Here is a 25,285-nt window from a genome sequence, read left to right as displayed (position 1 = left end):
TGTTAGATCCGTGAAAAACTCAAGAGCATCGATTGGCTCCTTGAAGATGGTTAGAGAAAGAGGCCTGTAGTTGACACCAGAATTACATTTCTTTCTAAGACCAATCTCTATTAATACATTTATACTAATTGTAAAGATGTGACACAAATGGTGGGCGCTAGAGAGCCTGTAGCAAGATGGCCGCACATTAGTGCTGCTCGGCTGGTCGGGGCTAAATCCGTTAAAAATCCAACATTTGGGCAGTCATCACTTCTGATATCGCACAGGAATAAATACCTTCTGCCCTGCTGAGCAGTTTGGAGGCAGTCAGACCGAAGACAGCAGAGCTGGTAGCCCCTGACTGCAAGGCAGAGAGACAACCGTCTGAGGACAGCAGACAACATGGCGGCCACCACGGTACGCTAGGCAGCGAGAGGCATGCAGGCGGACTGTGGCTATGCTGGAACTCCTTGGGCGGGTGTGCGGTGGTGAAGCCTGCTGGTGCTATCAATTCCAGTGGATGCCCCAGTGAGTTGACATCTGCAGCATTATCTGGCGGGGGAGAAGCGAGTGCCACGGGCCTGGCTTGAGATCTCTGGGCCGTGAAGGGTCTGTGGCAACTGAGGGCCGGGCGCCGATTCTGTAGAGTGAGCCACGGCAGTGACAAGGCTTTCTTAATGCCATCCCAGAGCACGAGTGGCGGGTGCCGCCCAGAGTCCTGCAGTATCACAGTGGAGGCCGGGCCTGAGACGTCGCTGCGGCTTGGGGAGAGGGGTGGTTTGTGGCTGTGGACTCTCAGTGATCCATGGAAAGGGCCTGGGTGTGCTGTGTGGTGCACTGAGACCGGAAGTGAATCATTGAAAATGAAGTGGCGCTGGTGAGCTGGTGGGGTGCCCCCGCTGCACCTAAGACCCGCAAATCGGTTGGATGATGAGGCAGGCCTCCTGGGACTAGTAGGACTGGAGGTACTGTGGTGTATACCTGGGCAGGTGATCTACTGGTGCTTGAGCAGAAATTGTACCTTCTGCATCCCAAGAAGGAGGGACTTGATCATGTGGAGAAAGACAGCCAGGTATTTGAAATAGTTGCTGGGTCCTTGGATTGCAATAAAATTACCCTGCAGTTCCTGCCGGCAAGGTCCTGTGGTGGTATACTGGTGAACAGGCCGTTGGCACCGAAGTGCGGAATAGACTATGGCAGCGGGTTTGCGACAAGATGACCTGCTGTGGTGCGGCACTTGAAGAGAGTGCTTAGACGCAGCACATGTTAAGCTGAGGCAGCCAATGGTCTACTGGGTGAAGGATATTGTACTCTCCTGCACAAAAAGTTCTAGCATACTTGTGGAATAGGTGCACTGCACTGTGGCTCTGTGGATCGAAAAAACAGCAAAGTGGAGCGGAGTGAGTGCCTTGAGACTCTCAAGATCAGCAGTGCTAGAAGAGAAGGGTAGCTACGAGATTGGTAGTCAACGGGGTGAATTAGTGACCAGATTCATACGCCCGAGAAGGAAGATAGTGCTGGGTGCGGATAGTGTATAGTTAGCTGTGTCTGGATAGTGGAGCGCATCACTTGCAGTGCACGTTTCTCAGAATCATTAAAGAAGTGGTGGAGAGTGGCAACCATGGGGAAGATGGATAAACAGCAATCAAAGCTTACATTCGAGGCCAGGTGCCTAACCAAACCTCAATCACATGTGGCGTCGGATTCCAAACAGGACCTGGCTGCCGGTGGTGGTACCACCTTGGAAAGCACCTTGCTGGCAATGCAGCACAGTTTACCGTCTATTCATGGCAAAATAGCCACCTTTAACCTGAGGATGGATCACATGGTGGCAAAAATAGAAAGACAGGGGGCCTACATCACAGAAGCAGAACAGTGAATCTCCACGATGGAAGATACTCTCAGTACTGTGCAAACCTTCTGCCTACATATGGAGAAACTACTCACTGTAATCCAAGCCAAGAATGAAGACTTCGAAGCCAGATCCAGGTGGAACAATCTCCCGATGGTGGGAGTCCCAGTGTCTACTAACACTGGGAAACTGGAGCTATATGTGGAAGCGATGCTGCGAGAGATGTTTGGGGCGGAGCACTTCTCGTCAGTATTGATTGTGGTATGAGCTCACAGGTCTTTGGCCCCTAGGCCGGTGCCGGGGGCCTGTCCAAGGCCCATCATTGCGAAGATGCTAAATTACCGGGACATAGATACAGCACTATGGCTTGCACGGGAGAAGGGAGTCACGTCGTACCAAGGTAATGAAATAGCACTACATCCGGACTTCACAATGGTAGTGCAACAGGCACAACGGGAGTTCCAGCAGGTCAAGAGGAAACTGCATACATGAATATACAGTAGGCCATGCTTTAGCCAGCTCATCTCAGAGTTCATCACAGGGACAAGACCAAAATCTTTGTGACACCCAAGGACGCAATGGCATTCATTAAGCAACTCGAGAAGGCAGCTCAGCCTCGCCGTATGAACAATAATGATGAGAACAATACAGAGTGAATCCAGATAGATGGAGAATGTAGTGACTAAGAGCTGAGGCCCAACACGCATATTATGCTGTGAGGACTGGGAGAAGTGGGCAGGAGACACTGAGTGTGCATTATGGGTGGTCATGGACGCTTGCCAGGCATTTAAACATTACATATAATACTGCAGGTGGGCAGAGGACCGTGGATATCACTAACTGAAAGAACACTTACCCTTACAGTACTGTGTTTCTGGGCGCACTCAAGAGGTGAACTGAGAAATAATAGGTGCTATGCCATTCAGCTGGCACTACTATACCATGTGACGGTCCAAGAGATTGCCCCGACCACCCCGCCAAGTGGGGGAGTGTTGACCACTAGCGGCCCCCAGAGGGGGTTCCCCAAATGCTATTGCTCTTGAATGAGTATGCCTGTAGCCAGGCTAGATGTTTGTCACGTGTTCTTTAGTTGTAATCCTTTGGTTACTAGGGGATCTCTTTGGCATGATTGGGATACTGAGGTGGATAGGCAGGGTGGGTGGGATTCATTGTTTAGCCATAAAGTTTAACATTCATTGTGCATGCTTCACTGTTGTAGCTGCAAAAATGCAATTCACAATACTAAATGTTATCTGCAGGTAAACCTGGTGCTGCAGCAGGAACTACTGTGGGCCACATCTCCTGGATTACATGGAATATTAGGGGCCTTAATAATCCCCAAAAAATAAGGCAGGTGTTAGCATATTTAGATCGACAGGGTACACAGGTGTCACTACTGCAGGAAACACATCTTACACAGCATTCACAGAAAAAGGCTTCAAGATGGGCTGGGGTAAAGATAGCCTCCTCTTATTCCTCATATTCGAGGGGGGTAATGATCCTTATTAACAAGAACCTACCTTTTGTACTTATCCACTCTGAGACAGACGAACAGGGTAGGTGTATTATTTCACAGGGTAAAATGTGTGGTATACTGTTCACTACTGTTAATGGATATGGAACCAACACGGATAGCTTTTTGTGTCGATATGGTCAAAGTTACATACACTACCTTCATGCAATTATCTGGGGAGTAGATTTTAACACTCCGTTGAACACGCATGAGGATCGTTCGTCAATGAACGGGGGTCATTGAGCGGGTGGCTGAGGCACTGCTTGGGAATTGGGCCTGATTGACATCTGGAGGCTGCAAAACCCTGCAAGTAGGGAGGGCACATATCACTCCTACATCCACAATTCCTGGTCTCGACTAGACTATTGGTTAGTTACAAAAGAGGTAAATGCATGGGCAGTAGCTGTAAACATTTGCCCAAGATACTGTCAGACCATGCCCCGGTTTTACTGACAGTGACGATCCCCACACACATCCCTCCTTAATTTCAGTGGCGACTGCAGTCATCCATACTATTAGATCAGGTATTCAGGGCGGGAGTTAGATCAACAATGATAGACTATTTTGATAAAAATGTAGGGTCAGTGCAGAACATAGCAACAGTATGGGAGGCATTCAAGGTTACATTCCGAGGGACATGCATTAGCCTGCAAGCTCAGATTCTTAAATCCATATGCGCACACCTCAAGAAACTGTGGGAAGTGGCACTGTGGGAACTAGAAAGGTCTTAAGAGACTACGCATAGCGAGCACACACTGGCGGACATTAGAGAAAAGGTCACGAAATATAATGAAACGACAGAGCATGAGGTGCAACGTATGTGCGGAGATAGGGTTCCCATGTTTTAGGAGAGGACGGCAGGCCAGGTAGCACATTGGCCAACAGAGTGGCAATGCTCTGGGTGAGATCGCATACAGTTGAGATGGCCTTGGAAGAAGGCATCATGAGGTAAGACACGTCGGGCATATTGAGCACCTTTGTAGAATATTATACAGGAATGTATGCTGAGCGTGGGTCTGCAGGGCAGCCAGAAATAGCATCTTATTTTGAAGATATTACCACGGTCTGGCTCTGTCAGAGGCGTCACGAGTTCTTAGCGCAACCACTTACAATACAAGAGATACAAGAGGCCATAACCACTTTACCCAAAGGAAAGGCCACCGGGAGTGATGGGCTGCCAAGAGAATATTACAAAGAATACTCTACCCTGCTGGCCCCACCTTTTCACTCCATGTACCTAGAGGCTTACTAATGGAGTTGCTTGCCCGATTCCCTCCGAGACGCTCTCATTGTAACACTTTTAAAGCCTGATAAACTCACACATAGGTGCGATTCATATCGCCTATTGTCTCTTATAAGCACGGATGCTAAGATACTAGTCAACAAGGCCCTGGCAACTCTGCTTCGCCTACTTCTAACCACCATGGTTTTTCCAGACCAGTCGGGGTTTATGCCGACGCAATCGACCTCACACAATTTGCGGACACTGTTCACAATATTACACCAACTGAAACCATCACCTTCTGCCATGGCGGTATTATTGGATGCCGCTAAGGCTTTTGATTCAATTCAATGGGTATATATATGTTTGCAGTATTGAGTCGTATGGTAGTTACGTAGGCCTTTTTGCACGTCTGATCAAATTATTGTACATCAACCCAGTAGCTCAGATCCGAGTAAATGGGCACACATCAGGGACCTTCCTGATCCATCAAGGCACACGGAAGGGGTGTCCGCTATCGCGCCTATTGTTTGCAGTGGCATTGGAGCCTCTTGCATGTATACTACAACAAAAAACACGCTAGCACTGCACAGTGGTTTTGGCAGCCACAGTTGGCTATAACACTATATGCTGATGATTTGGTGCTGTATGTCAAGTGCCCCAAGGAGCACCTGGACCCTGTTATACAAGAGTATGTGCGGTTTGAATGGTACTCTGGCTAAGTATCAATTGCGCCAAGTCGGTAATACTCCCTCTAACTAGAGACACAATACCCCATAAGATGGAGTGTCCCCTGGAGTGGTGCGAGTATCTTGTAAAATATCTGGGAATGTGGATCCTCAGGGACCCCAAAAGATCGTACAATATAACTATGGCAAAGCGGTCTCCCAACTAGAAGAGCAGATATCGAGATGGATAAGACTTCCTCTGACTTTTGCTGACAGAATAGTATTGATAAAAATTATCGTGCTGCCTAAATTTCTGTATTTATTCACAAATATCCCTATACCATTAACGCAAACTTTCTTCAACACGTTGCATTCATTATTAATTATCTGGCCTGGGCGGGAAATCTCCCCAGACTAAAGTTGCATATATTAACACTCCAATATGACCAGGGATGATTTGCAACACCAGCTCTACAATTATATTATTTGTGCGCGCAGCCGCATTTTGCCTGTCACTTGCAACACGCTCTGAACTATATCCTGCATGTAGCCGTGGAATGTGATGCGGTGTACCCTATCCCTCTTAAAGCCATGATTTACAATAACAGTACTAATTTTGCATATGGGGAAGTCTACACAGTACAATGCACAGTACATGCATGGAAGAACCTAGGACGCGGAGCACAGGTAGATCCCCTGGATGCCCCTACCTTGCCAATAGAGCATCATTCAGACATTTTGGTAACAAGAGAAGCGGGCTCATTAGTTACCTTGAGGGCGGCGGGACTACACATCATGCAGGGATGTCTACCGTAATGGTGCATTTAAAGCATCCTCCGAACTCCATGTAGATGGTACAATATACCCTATGTTGCTCTTCGCATACAGTAGACTCCTTGCAGCATTGCGTACATTGTACCCAAAGTTCCCCACTGAACCAAGGGCTCTAGGAGCGCTTCAAATACTACTTCCACTACCACTCACAACAGACACACGGAACTGTTTGGTCACACGCCTATATAATACATCGCAGATCGATAAACAATACATACTAAAGGGGCCCTTCACTAAATGGAACCATGCAATTTTTATACAAATCAGCACAGAAGACTGGAAATTGTGCTGTAGCCTAGCGGGACAGCTGACAGCGAACAGGAACCTTAGAATTTTACCTTTTAAATACTTACACCAACTATTCTGCACCAAAGCACAATTGTATAGGCTTGGGTTACGAGAGAAAGCAGAGTGTACTGGTGTGGGGCACCAGAGGCAGATTTTATACATTTAGCATAGCTATGCCCGAGAGTTCTGGCTTATTGGGATCAAATAAAAAAAAACGCTAACTGAAATAGTTATGGAAAAGTGGAATGCACCCCACAAATGTGTCCGTTAGGCTTGATTAAAACCATGCAACCATCAAATCGTAAGCTAGTGACTATAACCCTATTATTGGCTAAAAGGGAGGGCTTCCATTCATTGGGGGGAAAGCAGCCCCAAAACATGAGCAATGGTTACAAGACATAGTATACTGTTGAGACCAACTTCATTGATATGCTGAAGAAGTACCCCAGGCCTCATGGACCTAGGGTATATGGAGCCCCTTCACATCATACATGTTGGTCAGAAGCGACAAGTGATATGAATATGAGATTTAATGAACTGGTGTAATAAACATACTGCTGTGGATTTCTTTTTATAAGGAAAAGATCTGATGGTTGATGTAATGCATGATTTGATATACAATAATACTATGTGTAAACTGATGGCTAAGTTGTTTAGATGTTGTATTTAGAAAAACTTAAAAAAAAAAAAATGATGTGACACAACTGAGAAATTGTGAAATACCTGAAAGTGCTTTTGGTGGAACAAAATGAATCTGCTTTCCAGATGAATAGTACCTAAGGATGAGGCAAGAAGCTTCCCTGTTGCAATTGAGCTTTGATCATCTGAGATGTCATCAGTGATGTCACTGACCATGTCATGAATGATGTAATATGGGACGTCATCAGCAGTGCATTGCGGGGGTGTGAGTTATTGTTAGCTCAACTAACTATAACAGCGGAATTTCTATGGTTTTGTATGAGTGAAATGTCCAACTAACTATAATGTCCCTGAAACCTATGGTTTTTTCAGTGAATTTCAATGGTTTTTTAAATGCTAATTTCCAACTATGCCTACAAAGGTAGGGCATGTGAAAAAAGAGGAAGAAAAGCGCAGAAAGAAGCAAGACAAATGCTGAGAGAGTCAACAGAAGTCCAGAAAGACGAAGAAAAGTGCAGGAAGAAGCAAGAGATGTGCAAAAGAACTAACAGAGGACCAGAAAGTCCTCCTGTGCCGCTTTCTGGAGGAAGCTGGTGGGCTAGTTGGACCTCAGGGACCTTCAGGACTCAAAGGGACTTAATCGCCCAACTCAAAATGTGCCACAGGGTGCATTTGCACACTTGTCACATCAGGGCACGCCCCCTCCCTGCACCACAGTGCAAACGCGCCCCCCTGGCCCGTTCTAAGTTGGGGGATTACTTCCCCTTGAGTCCTGATGGTCCCTTGGGCCAACTATCCCACCAACTACCTCCAGTTAGCGCCACAGATCTGAGTTGCAGAGAGGTGTAAAAAGGGGCGTGGCCTCTGAACTACTCTTTGCAACGCAGCTCCCTGGCACATACTGGAGGTACCTGGTGGGCTAGTTGACCCCCAGGGACCCTCAGGATTGAAGTGTTCCAGGGGGTGCGTTTGCACACTTGCTATGTCAGGCCCCACCCCTCCCTGCACCACTGTGCTAACGTGCCAAAATAAAAAATAAAATCTTTTGTGGGCCCTGTGGTTCCTTCTGGGACCCCCTGAGTAGGCCTAGGGGGTCAGGTTGTTCTACCCTGCCCCCTTCTCTTGTTTTATACCTTTGTTTCTCTGTTTTATTGCAACTCGCTTCTACCAAGTCACAAGATCGCTGCCAACACTTCCTGGTTTGAAGTGTTCGCAGCAAATCACAGTGAAGCTTGTGCATGGGACTTAGGCTCCGCCCAGATATCAAAACTTGTATTTTTCTAATTTATCAGCAACTACTGAATGGATTTACACCATTTTTTTAAAAAAGGTCGCTTTCTGACCCACGCACTACCTTCGTGCCAAATTTGGGGTAATCCATTCAGTAGTTTCAGGTGTAGTCTTGCACAGCACGAAGTTTCCTATGGGAAAATGATATTTTGACTCTCTTTTTTTTTATTTCTCAAAAACTACTGAACGGATTTACAGCATTTTAAAATAAAGGTCGCTTTCTGAACCAAGCTCTACCTTTCTGCCAAATTTGCGGTAATTCCGTTCAGCAGTTTGGACTGTAGTTTGTCGCAAAATTTCTTATTGATATGAAAATGGGGAAAATGCGTTTTGGGACCCCCCTTTTTTCTCTGCCCCTGCTTAATGAGCCACCCCCAAACTTTCAGGATAGGAGCTGACCTGGATAGACTTTTTTTTGGGAGATTTTCACAAAGATTCGTCAAACAACGCCAAAGTTATTAGCAAATCAAAAAATGCTTTTCCTATGGAAACTAGGTTGTAACTATAACTACCTACTGGCGACCACCAGTAGGTAATATATATACATAAAAAAGAAAAATTTAAATTGTAAACATGCTCTATGAATATATGGAATTTGAAACTGGAGGCTATAAATTAAGCAGAAGCACAGCAAACAGAATCTAATATGATCGTTTGATGGCCTCAACCGAAGCACTTGTATGCAAAACAAAAAGGAACAAACAAGATAAATTGATATGCTAGAGTCTAGCATATCACTTTGTCTTTTAGCAGTAAAACCAAAAACTTTCAATAATGGTATATTTGTTTTGTTTGTGAATTAATAATGTATTTTATAATTTGTGTATTTGTTTGGTGTACACAAATTTCAGTATTTTATTTTGTATTGTTCTGTGGTTCAAATTGTCAAAATTGCATTAGCTGGGGTCCCCAACTTCCAGTAGTGATTTAGTGGTGGTCCATAGAAGTCAAAAGGTTCTAATGTAAATATGCTTGGGGTGGTATGTGTATTAAATGTGGTCCAGACATAGTATCTTAAGGGGAACAATGTCAAGTAAGGGGAGATGGAAAAATGTCAGACATGCCCTTGTAACATGCTGTCTACTGTGAGACTCTTGCTTAAGTGCCAACAATGTTATAATGTCTACTTAGCCCCAGGCAAATTAGGGAAATAAGTAGGGACTGGCGCTGGAGCAAATAATTCAAATTGCAAATGAGAATTATCAGCTTTTTTTCTGGGACAAGGTTTGGTTACTAATACATCCAGCAGCTTGTCCCTAAAAAGTTTCCGTCAAGGAGAGAATGTGCTTGGTAAAGTGCTCTACATGTGTCCTTTAACAACCCCTTCGCCGCGGCCTGAATTTTGCTGAGGCGCGGGTGGTGGGGGTGAGCGCGGTGCTTCCGTGCTCATGACGGAACCACGCCGTCATGAGCCTTGGGCGGCATGTGTTCATGATGGCATGGTTCCATCACGGCCCCACCTGCTCATTAATTCGCCTGCACAGGTGGGGAATTAATGCCATGTGGGAGGAGCGGCAGCCGCATGACGGAACCACGCCATCATTAGCACACGCCGCCCGTGGCTCATGACGTTGTGGTTCCATCACGTGCATGCAAGGGGTTAATAAGGTTATATTGAAAAAAGTGACACGCATAATTAATGACTTCCCTACATGGAACCAATATCTGCTGGACTTAAAATGCTTCTTTCTGCCTAAGAGATTTTCTTACTCCAACTCTTTGACTTTTTGCCAAAGAACTGAAGAAAGCATTCCCGGATAGGCGTTCCTCTGCAACAGCCCCAACTGAGCCCTGGGAGAGCACAGGGCGATTGACATTCAAACGACCATCAGACAGGCCTAGCCCCAGGAGGAACCAAGAGCGGCAAGGTGAGTTCAAAGTATCGATGATCAATGTTTCCTGCAATTCACACTAACTCTCTCAGCTTGCTGTGTTCTTCATGAGTGCACGACCCAAGTGATCCACCGAAGAGAGTCACTGACAACTTGTGCAATGCTCTCCCACCTGCAGGTGTAGAACAGGTGGAAGCACCAACCATCCACCAACTGTGCATTGAGACAGCCAGCAACCTGTCATGCTTCCACGATTTAAAAAAGTGTTACCAGGTGTTCGGCCCAGCAACCCCACCACACTGCCACAGCAGGCAGGCAGTACAAAAGGGGGTGGTGATGGACGGAGCATCTGAATCAATCAAACACTCACACCCAGTCAATGATCTGGGTTTAATCCATCACTGTTCTTTAGCCCACTCTGCCACGCCAGTTCAGACAAGGCTATATGCAAATCAGTCTGACCCTGTGCCTCATGGGAACAGTCCAGCCCGAACTGCCAGGCCATGTCTTCCCCGGACCGGAAACAAGCTTCCGAGGACCGGTTTCTGGCATTCCAGCCGTCTTCAGCCCGGCTTGCTTGAATCCAGTGGCAAAGTGAGCAAGGGACTCACGTCTGAATATACCCTGCCACACTTATGGCGGCCAAAAGCGGTACAAAAGGGGGTGGTGATGGACGGAGCATCTGAATCAATCAAACACTCACAGGTGGAAGCACCAACCATCCACCAACCGTGCATTGAGACAGCCAGCAACCTGTCATGCTTCCACGATTTAAAAAAGTGTTACCAGGTGTTCGGCCCAGCAGCCCCACCACACTGCCACAGCAGACAGGCAAGCAAGAGACTCCCTAAGCAGCAGAGACAGGAAGCTCCACCACCGGCCCTCTCGGACGAAGCCGCATAAGTCTAATGTGGAGAGGTGTGGCTCACTGGTTAGAGGCGGCAGACTTGTAAGCAGAGAACGGCCCGAGACCAGGGTTCAATTCCCAATGCGGCAGGGTCGTGGACCAGGGTCAAACGGACTCGATAATTCTCGCCTCAGTGCTTACTCTAACCTGGGAACACACTTGGTAACTCTGGGCATTAAGCTTGCCTCATCTCTACAACGGCCCCCACAGAAGCCAGGGATGCCTGGTTTCACCCTGGAGATACCCAGTAAGGGACCATCTCACAGGGAAAACCAGGACGGGTTTCCCAGCGGTCTGCAGCGCCAGGACACTCGGTTAGAGTAACAGTGCGCTTTACAAATACCCCACATAATCTTTAAACCCTCAACCTGGCCACACAGGACCAGTCCACCAGGTACCTTACAATGAGGGAAGGTTGCCCCACCAATACATCAGCCATCTTCCACCCACTAGGGCCGGTGGGAGTCAGGGCTTTATCCCTGCACTTCAAGAGTTCCCAGCTTAGGCAGTAATCCGGAGCCATGCCAGCATCCTGGTATGAGGCAACACGAGGAGAAGATCCGGGATCCCCCACACCATCAAAGCAAATCACCCACGTCTGGTACATTGAAGGATGCTTGAATTGCCCGGAGTAGCATCTCCTCCCGCCCCTCAGTACAGTTTACACTGGCTTTGAGGGGTTATGGCATCGCCACCGAGAGGAGCCAAGGTTCCCCCATGGCCCAGCTCCTTCTTATCAAGGCTGGCCTGGCACCCAAGAGAGCCCACTACTCAGTCACTCAAATCCATGTGGGCTGATATTAGGCTTGAGAGGGCCCAGGCAGCAGGTCCTTCGGGGGCCCAGCCTTGGGATGCACTGCAATTTAGTTACCTCCAGGGTGCATGCTGGATGAACATGGGTATAATCTTGGGAGGGCTGTCTAAGGTATTGTCCTCCTTCCAGAGGGTCTGGGGCATTACCTGCCCTGGTCCTTGACATGTTAGTTCGGTCCTCCCAGGTGGAAGAGCCCACACCATGCCTGGTCCTCACCTGAGGCATCTAGCAACCACAGACAACTCCGCCAGCCAGGGCGCACAAGGGAATGGCCAGGCACTGTGCATTGGGTTCCATCTTGGAGGTGCCAGAGGGTTAAGGCCGTCACAATAACTCAGGCAGCATTAATGTTGCTTCCACAGGTTCACCTATGGAAACCTTGTTACAACTTTTTATTTCTTTAGAAAGTCATTTAATCATCTAGGTGCTCCACCAGATATTTGCCAGCCCCGGCAGGGCCAATCCATGGACCTCAGTAAACCATCCAAACAGTTGTAGCAACGGCCGGTGTGTACAAAGGGCAGGGACTTAATGAGCGCAAGCTTATGACCCGCACTTACTGAGAATGTCTTGTTTATGGAAAAAAATTGTACTCCTCAATTTCTATCATGAACGGGGTTCAGCAGGGTACCCTCAGAAGTCGGCAAAAAGTAGACATATGCTGATGTATCCTGTGTTGCAAAAGGTCGTGGTGATGGACGGAGCATCTGCATCAATCAAACACTCACACCCAGTCAAAAGATCTGGGCTTAATCTATCACCGTTCTTTAGCCCACTCTGCCACCACAGTTCAGACATGGCTATATGCAAATCAGTCTGACCCTGTGCCTCATGGGAACAGTCCAGCCCAAACTGCCAAGCCACGTCTTACCTGGACCGGAAACAAGCTTCCGAGGACCGGTTTCTGGCATTCCAGCCGTCTTCAGCCTGGCTTGCTTGAATTCAGTGGCAAAGTGAGCAAGGGACTCACGTCTGAGCATACCCTGCCACACTTATGGCGGCCAAAAGCGGTACAAAAGGTCGTGGTGATGGACGGAGCATCTGAATCAATCAAATACTCACACCCAGTCAAAAGATCAGGGTTTAATCCATCACCGTTCTTTAGCCCACTCTGCCACCCCAGTTCAGACATGGCTATATGCAAATCAGTCTGACCCTGTGCCTCATGGGAACAGTCCAGCCAGAACTGCCAAGCCATGTCTTCCCTGGACCGGAAACAAGCTTCCAAGGACCGGTTTCTGGCATTCCAGCCGTCTTCAGCCCGGCTTGCTTGAATCCAGTGGCAAAGTGAGCAAGGTACTCACGTCTGAGCATACCCTGCCATACTTATGGCGGCCAAAAGCGGTACAAAAGGTCGTGGTGATGGACGGAGCATCTGAATCAATCAAACACTCACACCCAGTCAAATGATCTGGGTTTAATCCATCACCGTTCTTTAGCCCACTCTGCCACCCCAGTTCAGATATGGCTATATGCATATCAGTCTGACCATGTGCCACATGGGAACAGTCCAGCCTGAACTGCCAAGCCATGTCTTCCCTGGACCGGAAAAAAGCTTCCAAGGACCGGTTTCTGGCATTACAGCCGTCTTCAGCCCGGCTTGCTTGAATCCAGTGGCAAGTGAGCAAGGGACTCACGTCTGAGCAAACCCTGCCACACTTATGGCGGCCAAAAGCGGTACAAAAGGTCGTGGTGATGGACGGAGCGTCTGAATCAATCAAACACTGACACCCAGTCAAAAGATCTGGTTTTAATCCATCACTGTTCTTTAGCCCACTCTGCCACCCCAGTTCAGACATGGCTATATGCAAATCAGTCTGACCCTGTGCCTCATGGGAACAGTCCAGCCACTGGATTCAAGCAAGCCGGGCTGAAGACGGTTGGAATGCCAGAAACCGGTCCTCGGAAGCTTGTTTCCGGTCCAGGGAAGACATGGCTTGGCAGTTCGGGCTAGACTGTTCCCATGAGGCACAGGGTCAGACTGATTTGCATATAGCCACGTCCTTCACCACCCCCTATCAAAGATGTATTCTGTGTAGCACACATGTAGTCCAAGACATCTAAGAACATCACAAACCTGTTACTGCTCGGTCTCATGTGACTGAATACCACGTGTCCCTCTAAGAAGTTGAACACCAACCAATGGGGGTCACGTAACTAGGTAGCATGGAGGAGACTCGTTTGTCATTGGAATTAACCAGACAAATCGCTCCACCAACTAAGAATGGCCATGAGCCACCACCCACAGAAAAGAGAAAGAGCTATAAATCTGTCAATCCTTTACATGCCCGGGTAGGGAGAGGTTATCTGTATTGAGTCAAATTAAACCGTAGGATCCACTCCTGGTTGTGCCTTTCTGTCAATTCCTTTAAGTTTCAGCTTTGCAACCATACTCCCCCCGGAATCCCAGAAGATGCTCAGCAGGTCATGGAAATAACGCCTCTGTAATCTCTTGTCGGCATTTTTTATGGGTGGAACTACGACGGTTTCTGATCATCTTCAAATCTCTGACTTTGATTCTTGATTAATGAAAACATTATTGGCAAATGCTTTCACTCTGGTTCATCTTACGCCAGTCCAAGAATTTCACCTCTAGAGGCATGGTACAAATGCACAGACCATCCCTCTTAATCATGGCCTCAGTTCCGAAAAAACAACTAAATAGAACCAAAGTCCCATTCCTTTATTTCTAGGTGACGTGTCCACGACACTGGCCTGTTTTGAAAACTCTAATGTTTTCAAAGTAAACGCTACAGCCCTGCAGAACATACAGTCAAGAGCATCAAGGGGAGCATGAGAGGCAGAGGCTGGGACAGGCAGTAGTTTGCCTTCTGGGAGACCACCACCTCAATCCCAAGATCCAGCAACAAACTTTTTAACTACACCAACTTTAATATGCTCTATTGGAGCTGGAATTACCACAGCTGCTGGCACCAAATGTGCCCTCCTATGGATTCTTGTTAACGTTTTTAATGTGTACTTGAGGTACTGGGTTTTCTCTGAACCAATACTAATACAAAAACCCAGCGGTGTCAGGGCAACACCCAAAGACCCCGGATTCCCCTGTCTTGGCAAACAGAGACACAGGATACTTCTCGATGACGTCAAAGACCAAAGTTTAATGGTTGCAACCAGGGACAGAGGTCTACGAAGTACACACGGGTAGTTCGAAAGAGACTGCACCATCTCAGTGAACGAAACTTGTTCTTTTATGCCGAAAATTACGCTTCTGGCAACATCACAATTTACATTCGGTGCATACAAAACTAACCAATGAGCAAGTAGCATTTCAAAAAGTAGCGAATCACAACAGTCAAAGTTAATCCCATTTTCCGTTGTCCAGCCCACCACAAATGGTCACACATATGTTATTTTCCTGTTCGATCAGGCCGGACAAACCTATCATAAAACCTTCAACTAGATCGATGAACATGTTGTAAAGGAAAGGCAAGAACAGATGGAAAGGAGATAGAGGAGTGGGAACGGTAGGCCATAAAGTCGGACCACGTCCTGCTCTTTGATCTTTATCAGTGCAGCTGCTAACCAAGGAACTGGCTCAGCAGGATTCGCCCCAGGGGAAAAGTCAGTTCGGCCAGGTCAACCAAGTGTCAGCTAAGGCATATGTGTCAAGGACTCGTTCGGCCACAATCACAGGGCCTATGTTAGGGCAACCATACAAGATGGCTGCCGCTTTACAAAATGGTTACAACAAGGGGTGGTGAGGGACAGAGTCTCTGAATTAAACAGAATACTCTCACCCAGTCAAGAGATCAGGGCTAGATCCAACACCGTTTTTTAGCTCACTGCACCATCCCAGTTTCAGAACCTGGCTGTATGCAAATTAGTCTGTTCCTGTCCCAGTGCATGATGGGAACAGGGCAAACCAAACTACAAAAGCCAATTCTTACACTGGGAAGGAAACAAGCTACCGGGGACCGGTTTCTGGCATTTGGCCACTATAGGTGTGGCAGGGTATACTCAGACATGAGTCCCTTTCTCACTGCTCCATCAGGATTCAAGCAAGCCGGGCCGAAGACGGCTGAAATGCCAGAAACCGGTCCCCGGTAGCTTGTCTCCTTTCTGGTAAAGAATTGGCTTGGTAGTTTAGTCTGCCCTGTTCCCATGATGCACTGGGCCAGGGACAGACTGATTTGCATACAGCCAGGTTCTGAGCTGGGATGGGGCAGTGAGATAAATAACGGTGATGGATCAAGCCCTGATCTTTGGACTGGGTAAGAGTGGTCTGCTCAATTCAGACACTCTGTTCATCACCACCCCCTTTTGTAAATCGATTTTGGCCACTATAGGTGTGGCAGGGTATACTCAGACATGAGTCCCTTTCTCACTGCTCCATCAGGATTCAAGCAAGCCGGGCCGAAGACGGCTGAAATGCCAGAAACCGGTCCCCGGTAGCTTGTCTCCTTTCTGGTAAAGAATTGGCTTGGTAGTTTAGTCTGCCCTGTTCCCATGATGCACTGGGCCAGGGACAGACTGATTTGCATATAGCCAGGTTCTGAGCTGGGATGGGGCAGTGAGATAAATAACGGTGATGGATCAAGCCCTGATCTTTGGACTGGGTAAGAGTGGTCTGCTCAATTCAGACACTCTGTTCATCACCACCCCCTTTTGTAAATCGATTTTGGCCACTATAGGTGTGGCAGGGTATACTCAGACATGAGTCCCTTTCTCACTGCTCCATCAGGATTCAAGCAAGCCGGGCCGAAGACGGCTGAAATGCCAGAAACCGGTCCCCGGTAGCTTGTCTCCTTTCTGGTAAAGAATTGGCTTGGTAGTTTAGTCTGCCCTGTTCCCATGATGCACTGGGCCAGGGACAGACTGATTTGCATATAGCCAGGTTCTGAGCTGGGATGGGGCAGTGAGATAAATAACGGTGATGGATCAAGCCCTGATCTTTGGACTGGGTAAGAGTGGTCTGCTCAATTCAGACACTCTGTTCATCACCACCCCCTTTTGTAAATCGATTTTGGCCACTATAGGTGTGGCAGGGTATACTCAGACATGAGTCCCTTTCTCACTGCTCCATCAGGATTCAAGCAAGCCGGGCCGAAGACGGCTGAAATGCCAGAAACCGGTCCCCGGTAGCTTGTCTCCTTTCTGGTAAAGAATTGGCTTGGTAGTTTAGTCTGCCCTGTTCCCATGATGCACTGGGCCAGGGACAGACTGATTTGCATATAGCCAGGTTCTGAGCTGGGATGGGGCAGTGAGATAAATAACGGTGATGGATCAAGCCCTGATCTTTGGACTGGGTAAGAGTGGTCTGCTCAATTCAGACACTCTGTTCATCACCACCCCCTTTTGTAAATCGATTTTGGCCACTATAGGTGTGGCAGGGTATACTCAGACATGAGTCCCTTTCTCACTGCTCCATCAGGATTCAAGCAAGCCGGGCCGAAGACGGCTGAAATGCCAGAAACCGGTCCCCGGTAGCTTGTCTCCTTTCTGGTAAAGAATTGGCTTGGTAGTTTAGTCTGCCCTGTTCCCATGATGCACTGGGCCAGGGACAGACTGATTTGCATATAGCCAGGTTCTGAGCTGGGATGGGGCAGTGAGATAAATAACGGTGATGGATCAAGCCCTGATCTTTGGACTGGGTAAGAGTGGTCTGCTCAATTCAGACACTCTGTTCATCACCACCCCCTTTTGTAAATCGATTTTGGCCACTATAGGTGTGGCAGGGTATACTCAGACATGAGTCCCTTTCTCACTGCTCCATCAGGATTCAAGCAAGCCGGGCCGAAGACGGCTGAAATGCCAGAAAGCGGTCCCCGGTAGCTTGTCTCCTTTCTGGTAAAGAATTGGCTTGGTAGTTTAGTCTGCCCTGTTCCCATGATGCACTGGGCCAGGGACAGACTGATTTGCATATAGCCAGGTTCTGAGCTGGGATGGGGCAGTGAGATAAATAACGGTGATGGATCAAGCCCTGATCTTTGGACTGGGTAAGAGTGGTCTGCTCAATTCAGACACTCTGTTCATCACCACCCCCTTTTGTAAATCGATTTTGGCCACTATAGGTGTGGCAGGGTATACTCAGACATGAGTCCCTTTCTCACTGCTCCATCAGGATTCAAGCAAGCCGGGCCGAAGACGGCTGAAATGCCAGAAACCGGTCCCCGGTAGCTTGTCTCCTTTCTGGTAAAGAATTGGCTTGGTAGTTTAGTCTGCCCTGTTCCCATGATGCACTGGGCCAGGGACAGACTGATTTGCATATAGCCAGGTTCTGAGCTGGGATGGGGCAGTGAGATAAATAACGGTGATGGATCAAGCCCTGATCTTTGGACTGGGTAAGAGTGGTCTGCTCAATTCAGACACTCTGTTCATCACCACCCCCTTTTGTAAATCGATTTTGGCCACTATAGGTGTGGCAGGGTATACTCAGACATGAGTCCCTTTCTCACTGCTCCATCAGGATTCAAGCAAGCCGGGCCGAAGACGGCTGAAATGCCAGAAACCGGTCCCCGGTAGCTTGTCTCCTTTCTGGTAAAGAATTGGCTTGGTAGTTTAGTCTGCCCTGTTCCCATGATGCACTGGGCCAGGGACAGACTGATTTGCATATAGCCAGGTTCTGAGCTGGGATGGGGCAGTGAGATAAATAACGGTGATGGATCAAGCCCTGATCTTTGGACTGGGTAAGAGTGGTCTGCTCAATTCAGACACTCTGTTCATCACCACCCCCTTTTGTAAATCGATTTTGGCCACTATAGGTGTGGCAGGGTATACTCAGACATGAGTCCCTTTCTCACTGCTCCATCAGGATTCAAGCAAGCCGGGCCGAAGACGGCTGAAATGCCAGAAACCGGTCCCCGGTAGCTTGTCTCCTTTCTGGTAAAGAATTGGCTTGGTAGTTTAGTCTGCCCTGTTCCCATGATGCACTGGGCCAGGGACAGACTGATTTGCATATAGCCAGGTTCTGAGCTGGGATGGGGCAGTGAGATAAATAACGGTGATGGATCAAGCCCTGATCTTTGGACTGGGTAAGAGTGGTCTGCTCAATTCAGACACTCTGTTCATCACCACCCCCTTTTGTAAATCGATTTTGGCCACTATAGGTGTGGCAGGGTATACTCAGACATGAGTCCCTTTCTCACTGCTCCATCAGGATTCAAGCAAGCCGGGCCGAAGACGGCTGAAATGCCAGAAACCGGTCCCCGGTAGCTTGTCTCCTTTCTGGTAAAGAATTGGCTTGGTAGTTTAGTCTGCCCTGTTCCCATGATGCACTGGGCCAGGGACAGACTGATTTGCATATAGCCAGGTTCTGAGCTGGGATGGGGCAGTGAGATAAATAACGGTGATGGATCAAGCCCTGATCTTTGGACTGGGTAAGAGTGGTCTGCTCAATTCAGACACTCTGTTCATCACCACCCCCTTTTGTAAATCGATTTTGGCCACTATAGGTGTGGCAGGGTATACTCAGACATGAGTCCCTTTCTCACTGCTCCATCAGGATTCAAGCAAGCCGGGCCGAAGACGGCTGAAATGCCAGAAACCGGTCCCCGGTAGCTTGTCTCCTTTCTGGTAAAGAATTGGCTTGGTAGTTTAGTCTGCCCTGTTCCCATGATGCACTGGGCCAGGGACAGACTGATTTGCATATAGCCAGGTTCTGAGCTGGGATGGGGCAGTGAGATAAATAACGGTGATGGATCAAGCCCTGATCTTTGGACTGGGTAAGAGTGGTCTGCTCAATTCAGACACTCTGTTCATCACCACCCCCTTTTGTAAATCGATTTTGGCCACTATAGGTGTGGCAGGGTATACTCAGACATGAGTCCCTTTCTCACTGCTCCATCAGGATTCAAGCAAGCCGGGCCGAAGACGGCTGAAATGCCAGAAACCGGTCCCCGGTAGCTTGTCTCCTTTCTGGTAAAGAATTGGCTTGGTAGTTTAGTCTGCCCTGTTCCCATGATGCACTGGGCCAGGGACAGACTGATTTGCATATAGCCAGGTTCTGAGCTGGGATGGGGCAGTGAGATAAATAACGGTGATGGATCAAGCCCTGATCTTTGGACTGGGTAAGAGTGGTCTGCTCAATTCAGACACTCTGTTCATCACCACCCCCTTTTGTAAATCGATTTTGGCCACTATAGGTGTGGCAGGGTATACTCAGACATGAGTCCCTTTCTCACTGCTCCATCAGGATTCAAGCAAGCCGGGCCGAAGACGGCTGAAATGCCAGAAACCGGTCCCCGGTAGCTTGTCTCCTTTCTGGTAAAGAATTGGCTTGGTAGTTTAGTCTGCCCTGTTCCCATGATGCACTGGGCCAGGGACAGACTGATTTGCATATAGCCAGGTTCTGAGCTGGGATGGGGCAGTGAGATAAATAACGGTGATGGATCAAGCCCTGATCTTTGGACTGGGTAAGAGTGGTCTGCTCAATTCAGACACTCTGTTCATCACCACCCCCTTTTGTAAATCGATTTTGGCCACTATAGGTGTGGCAGGGTATACTCAGACATGAGTCCCTTTCTCACTGCTCCATCAGGATTCAAGCAAGCCGGGCCGAAGACGGCTGAAATGCCAGAAACCGGTCCCCGGTAGCTTGTCTCCTTTCTGGTAAAGAATTGGCTTGGTAGTTTAGTCTGCCCTGTTCCCATGATGCACTGGGCCAGGGACAGACTGATTTGCATATAGCCAGGTTCTGAGCTGGGATGGGGCAGTGAGATAAATAACGGTGATGGATCAAGCCCTGATCTTTGGACTGGGTAAGAGTGGTCTGCTCAATTCAGACACTCTGTTCATCACCACCCCCTTTTGTAAATCGGCTTTACAAAATGGAACCCGAGGGTTCAAACTAAATCCTCAAATGCAGAGTGTTCCCCTATATCGATTCATACGAAAACACTCAGACACGTTAGACTCGTAATTTGCGGTCTGCCGACATCAAGATCGTCCATTTCCGACAATATTTATAAATCGGGTTTCGAAACTATCGAACCCAATTCGGAACTACGGAACCACAGACCCTCCTTTTGCCCTATCATAGGCAATAAACCCAAACCCATTTTAATCTGAATCTGGATCTATATTCATCAGATCATCAATATGCTTCTGTAACATCATCTTATTGCTATGGATCTCTCTTCGGACAGGCTTCCGTACGCACATTGTAGCACAAAGGCCAAAAAGGGCCGGAGCGCACTGCACACAGAGACAGAACATGAACAGAATCGCTAAGACCATACCAATGACCATCAAAATCTTCCAACCCCAAGTGGATATCAATCCCCATAACCATCCCATCAGAGACCAATCCCCTTTGTCCAGGTGGACAGAATCGGAGATTTTATGCAATTTGGAAATGGCCTGGAAGACTGACGGAGCATTATCCGGAATAAAAACGCAGCAGCTTGATTGTATCAATCTACAAACTCCCCCTCGATCGGCTAGAATAACGTCTAGGGCAACTCTATTCTGAAGTGTCATAAGTCTATCCGACTGGAGCTCAGCAGTCAGATTACCAAGGGCACCGGCAGTCTCAACTATGGTGGACTCAACCACTCTGGTCAGCTGACGAATATTCCTACTGTTAGCCATAGGACCCCAAAACGACAGAAAACCCTTGAAGAAATCACCCAATTCTTGTCCTGCAGTGTCTTCTTGACTAAAGACACCTCTAGCAATTCTCATCTTGTGATAATCTGCCGCAGCTGTAAAGGTGGGGGGTAACAGAAAGGAAACAAAACATGTGCCCGAAAAATCATGGGGCAACCATGTATATGCTTTGTCATAGCAGACAAAATAAGTACCCTTGGCAGCTAAAAACACTGGGGAAGACTGAGACGGAAACACGTAAGTCTCAGGGCAAATGCTCTTCCCTAACTGAGCTCTCGGATTCTTACCGTTGCCCTGTAGACAATAGTAACCCTTATGGGGCACTATCCAGATCCGTAGGGGACTTTTCGCACGCTGGTTAATACTCAGACTTACTCCATATCCACTTACGCTCCAACCACTATATGGTTGTCTCTCGTCTTGTGGAATAGTCTCTACTGCATTAGTCCCTTGAATCATATCGACTATGCCTCTAGCTATAGGACTATTCTTCGGATTATCTCTCGGTGAGCGTAAGGGGTCAACACTGTGGGCATATATAAACATTGTTCTGTAAACTCGAATCGAACCATTTAAACTAAAGGGCAAAACTAAATAAGGAATTCCCTTGTCAGCTGTATGAGGCATTAAACCACAAATCCAGCAGTTCGTTGTATTAATCACTAACTGATGCTGGTGCAAAAGCTGTATGAAGGAATTATTAGCAAACTCCTTACGTCTAACTTCCTCATATTCAGGCAAAGGGTGGAAAGAATGAGAGGAAATAGTAGGTGATGGTGTAGATAGCACAGTGGAATTAGACGTCTCTTTAAAAACAAATGCTACATAACCAATTATAAAAATTACGATACTCAGTAGTAAAAGTATGCACTGTATCAAAAAACATTTCTTCAACATTATTTTACAAATGCGTGTTCTAAAAGTCAATGTCTGCACAGGTCTCTCCGACTCAAAGAAATCCATCCTAAACTAAGGTTGCTGCCCGCGGTGGTTGGTTGTTTCTGCTCGAGAGGCCTCCGCGAAACCCAGGAAGACAGCCTCGGACTAACGGAACTTAAGACCTAGTGTCTCAGGCTTGCACTCCCAAGACTTGTAGCAACCGCGACCCTAGCAGCAAGAACCGGATGGCAGTTCAGAAAAATAAAAATACGTAGATCATTGGTGGAGAGTTAACCTGCAAACATTAAAAAAATCAACTTTATTCACTTTACTAGTCCTTATTTCTCGATCTTAGATTGTATCTGTCTTTTCCAGGCAGTTCTTGATCGGTGAACAACAGCTAAGGATCAGTAGTGTCCAACCGCTTCTCAGGAGGTATTGCTTCTTGCAAAAGCTGATCACTCTCAAATTCTGAATAGGTGCCGATTAAACGAGCATCACTAAACGTGACGAACCTTGGGACAGTCTCTGTTTCTGAATCTGCAAGACCGTCTTGAGCCCACTGATCGTATGGTAAAGGTAGGGGTGCCTTCTTCGTATGACACCCATGAATCCAGTGTTTTTTACCACAAACTCGCACCGCAGATCTCGTTGACAAGAGGACCTGATACGGTCCAGTCCAGCGGGGCTGAGTATTCTTTGTTCTTTGGAAGTTCCTGATGAAGACCCAGGAACCAGGTTCAATCACGTGTCCTGGATCATCTGTAGCTTGTGGTAGCGAGTTGTGAACCTGTTGGCGTAAAACACTCATTTTAGTTGTCAGTTCACGCAAATAATCAAGCAAAACAGGATACTCAAGGTCACTAAACCCCTTCGGTCTTGGTACGCCCCAAATATTCGCCGGGCGACCAAACACAACCTCATACGGACTCAAACCCATTCGCGAGTGTACAGTCATTCGGGTGGACAATAGCGCTAAAGGCAAAGCATCTGGCCATTGTAAACCAGTGCTCTCTTGAATTTTGGCCAACTTTAGCTTCAGAGTGCCATTATAGCATTCGACTAAACCAGCTGATTGGGGATGATTTGCAGCGTGGAACTTCTGCCTAATCCCAAGACCTTCACACACTCTCTTCATCACTCGTCCCACAAACTCACTTCCGTTATCACTCCAAATGATTCTTGGCAATCCAAACCTTGGGAAGAATTCTTTGATCAAAACTTTAGCAGTGGACAAGGCAGTATTGTCCTTAAGGGGGTAAGCTTCTACCCATCTAGAAAAAGAGCAAACAACCACCAACACATACTTCATGTTGTTGCATCTTTCCATATGAATAAAATCTAGCTGCAATGCCTCAAACGGATATGTCGGAGGAGCAAAATGACCAGCTGGTGTTGGAGTTCCCTTACCAGGATTATGCATCAAGCATACCATGCAATTCTTAACCAAGTTCTCTGCACATTTGGGTATTCCTGTATTCTGCCAAACCGGAGCCAACAACTTGCAAATCCCTTTCAAGCTAATATGTGCCAGTCCGTGCGCCATTGTAACAACTGGCAACACATACGCATTCGGTAGCAACCATCTCTGGTGTTCGGACAAGTCAGTCCAACAACCACTCGCATCCAATCTACCCTTCCTCTCTCTCCATTCATTCAACTCTTTCTCCGTGGTCTCACTCTGAATAACCTTCACGCTCTCAATGGTGTCTTCGCACATGCCTGCTTCTGGAACCCATCTTGCTGGACCCGCAACATACATTCGACTCGTTACATTTCTAGCAGTTTCTTTCGCGACCTCATCCGCAAACGCATTACCACGACCAACATCATCTGTCACTTTCCTATGGGCGCTACACTTCACAATCGCTATTTGCAAAGGTAACGTAAGAGATTCAAGAAGTTCATTCACCAGTTGCCCATGCTGGATTTTCGTCCCATGCGATGTCAAAAATCCACGTTCACGCCACAATCGTCCAAAACTATGCGCAACTCCAAACGCATACTGACTGTCAGTATATACATTCACTCTTTTCCCTTTCGCTAACACACATGCTCTCGTAAGTGCGATCAACTCTGCCGCTTGTGCAGAATTATATGGGATACAAGCAGCTTCGACAACTGTATGTAAAGTCGTCACGGCATATGCTGCAGTAGTATCGCCATTTGGCAATTTAAAACATGAGCCGTCAACCCACAAGGCATCATTGCAATCAGGGAGAGGAGTATCTTTCAGATCAATCCTCCCTTTGGTCTCTTCTTCAGTTCTCAAGAAACAATCGTGGTGCTCTTCGCTATCATTGTCTGTCTCAAGCGAGACTGGCAACAACGTAGCCGGATTTAGAGTATTGCACCTCTTGATGTACACATGGCTTGCCAACAACGTAAGCTCATACCCTGACAACCTAGCACTAGTCAAGTGCTGTGTCTTCGTCCGATTCAACAAGGTATCCACTGCATGTGGAACCATAACCACTAGCGTATTATCCATAACCAAGCCAGCAGATTGTCGAATCGAAACAGCCGCTGCTGCAGTTGCTCTCAAGCAACTCGGCAACGCTCTAGCCACAGAATCTAAAGTTGACGAAAAGTACGCACATGGGCGTTGCTTCTCGCCAAATTGTTGAGTCAAAACCGACAATGCACATCCTTCCCTTTCATGGACATACAATGTGAAAGGTTTACTGTAGTCGGGAGTACCCAACACAGGAGCCGAACACAATGCATCACGTAATTCAGAAAAGCTCTTTTGACATTAATCAGTCCAAGGAATAGGATTCGGAGTGTCCTTAACCGTAAGAGCTATCAAAGGTTTCGCTAAAAGAGAAAAACTTGGAATCCACTGTCTACAGTACGACGTGATACCCAAAAACGCACGTACTTCTCTCTGTGTCCTAGGGACACTCATTTTCGCAATGGTCTGAATTCTTTCTGGGGTCAGTTTCCTTCCCTCCTTCGATAAGAGGTGACCTAAGTTGGTAACTTCTTGGCGACAAAATTG

The 25,285-nt window shown here is 47.5% G+C and overlaps 2 pseudogenes; both read right to left on the bottom strand.

The window, feature by feature from the left end:
- Positions 1–10,107: 10,107 nt before the first annotated feature.
- On the bottom strand, positions 10,108–10,261 carry LOC147707931 (5.8S ribosomal RNA; annotated as a pseudogene).
- A 1,922-nt stretch (positions 10,262–12,183) lies between these two features.
- LOC147707930 (18S ribosomal RNA) lies at positions 12,184–14,976 on the bottom strand (annotated as a pseudogene).
- Positions 14,977–25,285: the final 10,309 nt, after the last annotated feature.

Source organism: Lissotriton vulgaris, chromosome 6 (assembly GCF_964263255.1).
Source record: "Lissotriton vulgaris chromosome 6, aLisVul1.2, whole genome shotgun sequence".
Classification (NCBI taxonomy): domain Eukaryota; kingdom Metazoa; phylum Chordata; class Amphibia; order Caudata; family Salamandridae; genus Lissotriton; species Lissotriton vulgaris.
The sequence above is the reverse complement of the archived record's forward strand: the minus strand, read 5'-3'. Positions and strand labels throughout refer to the sequence as shown.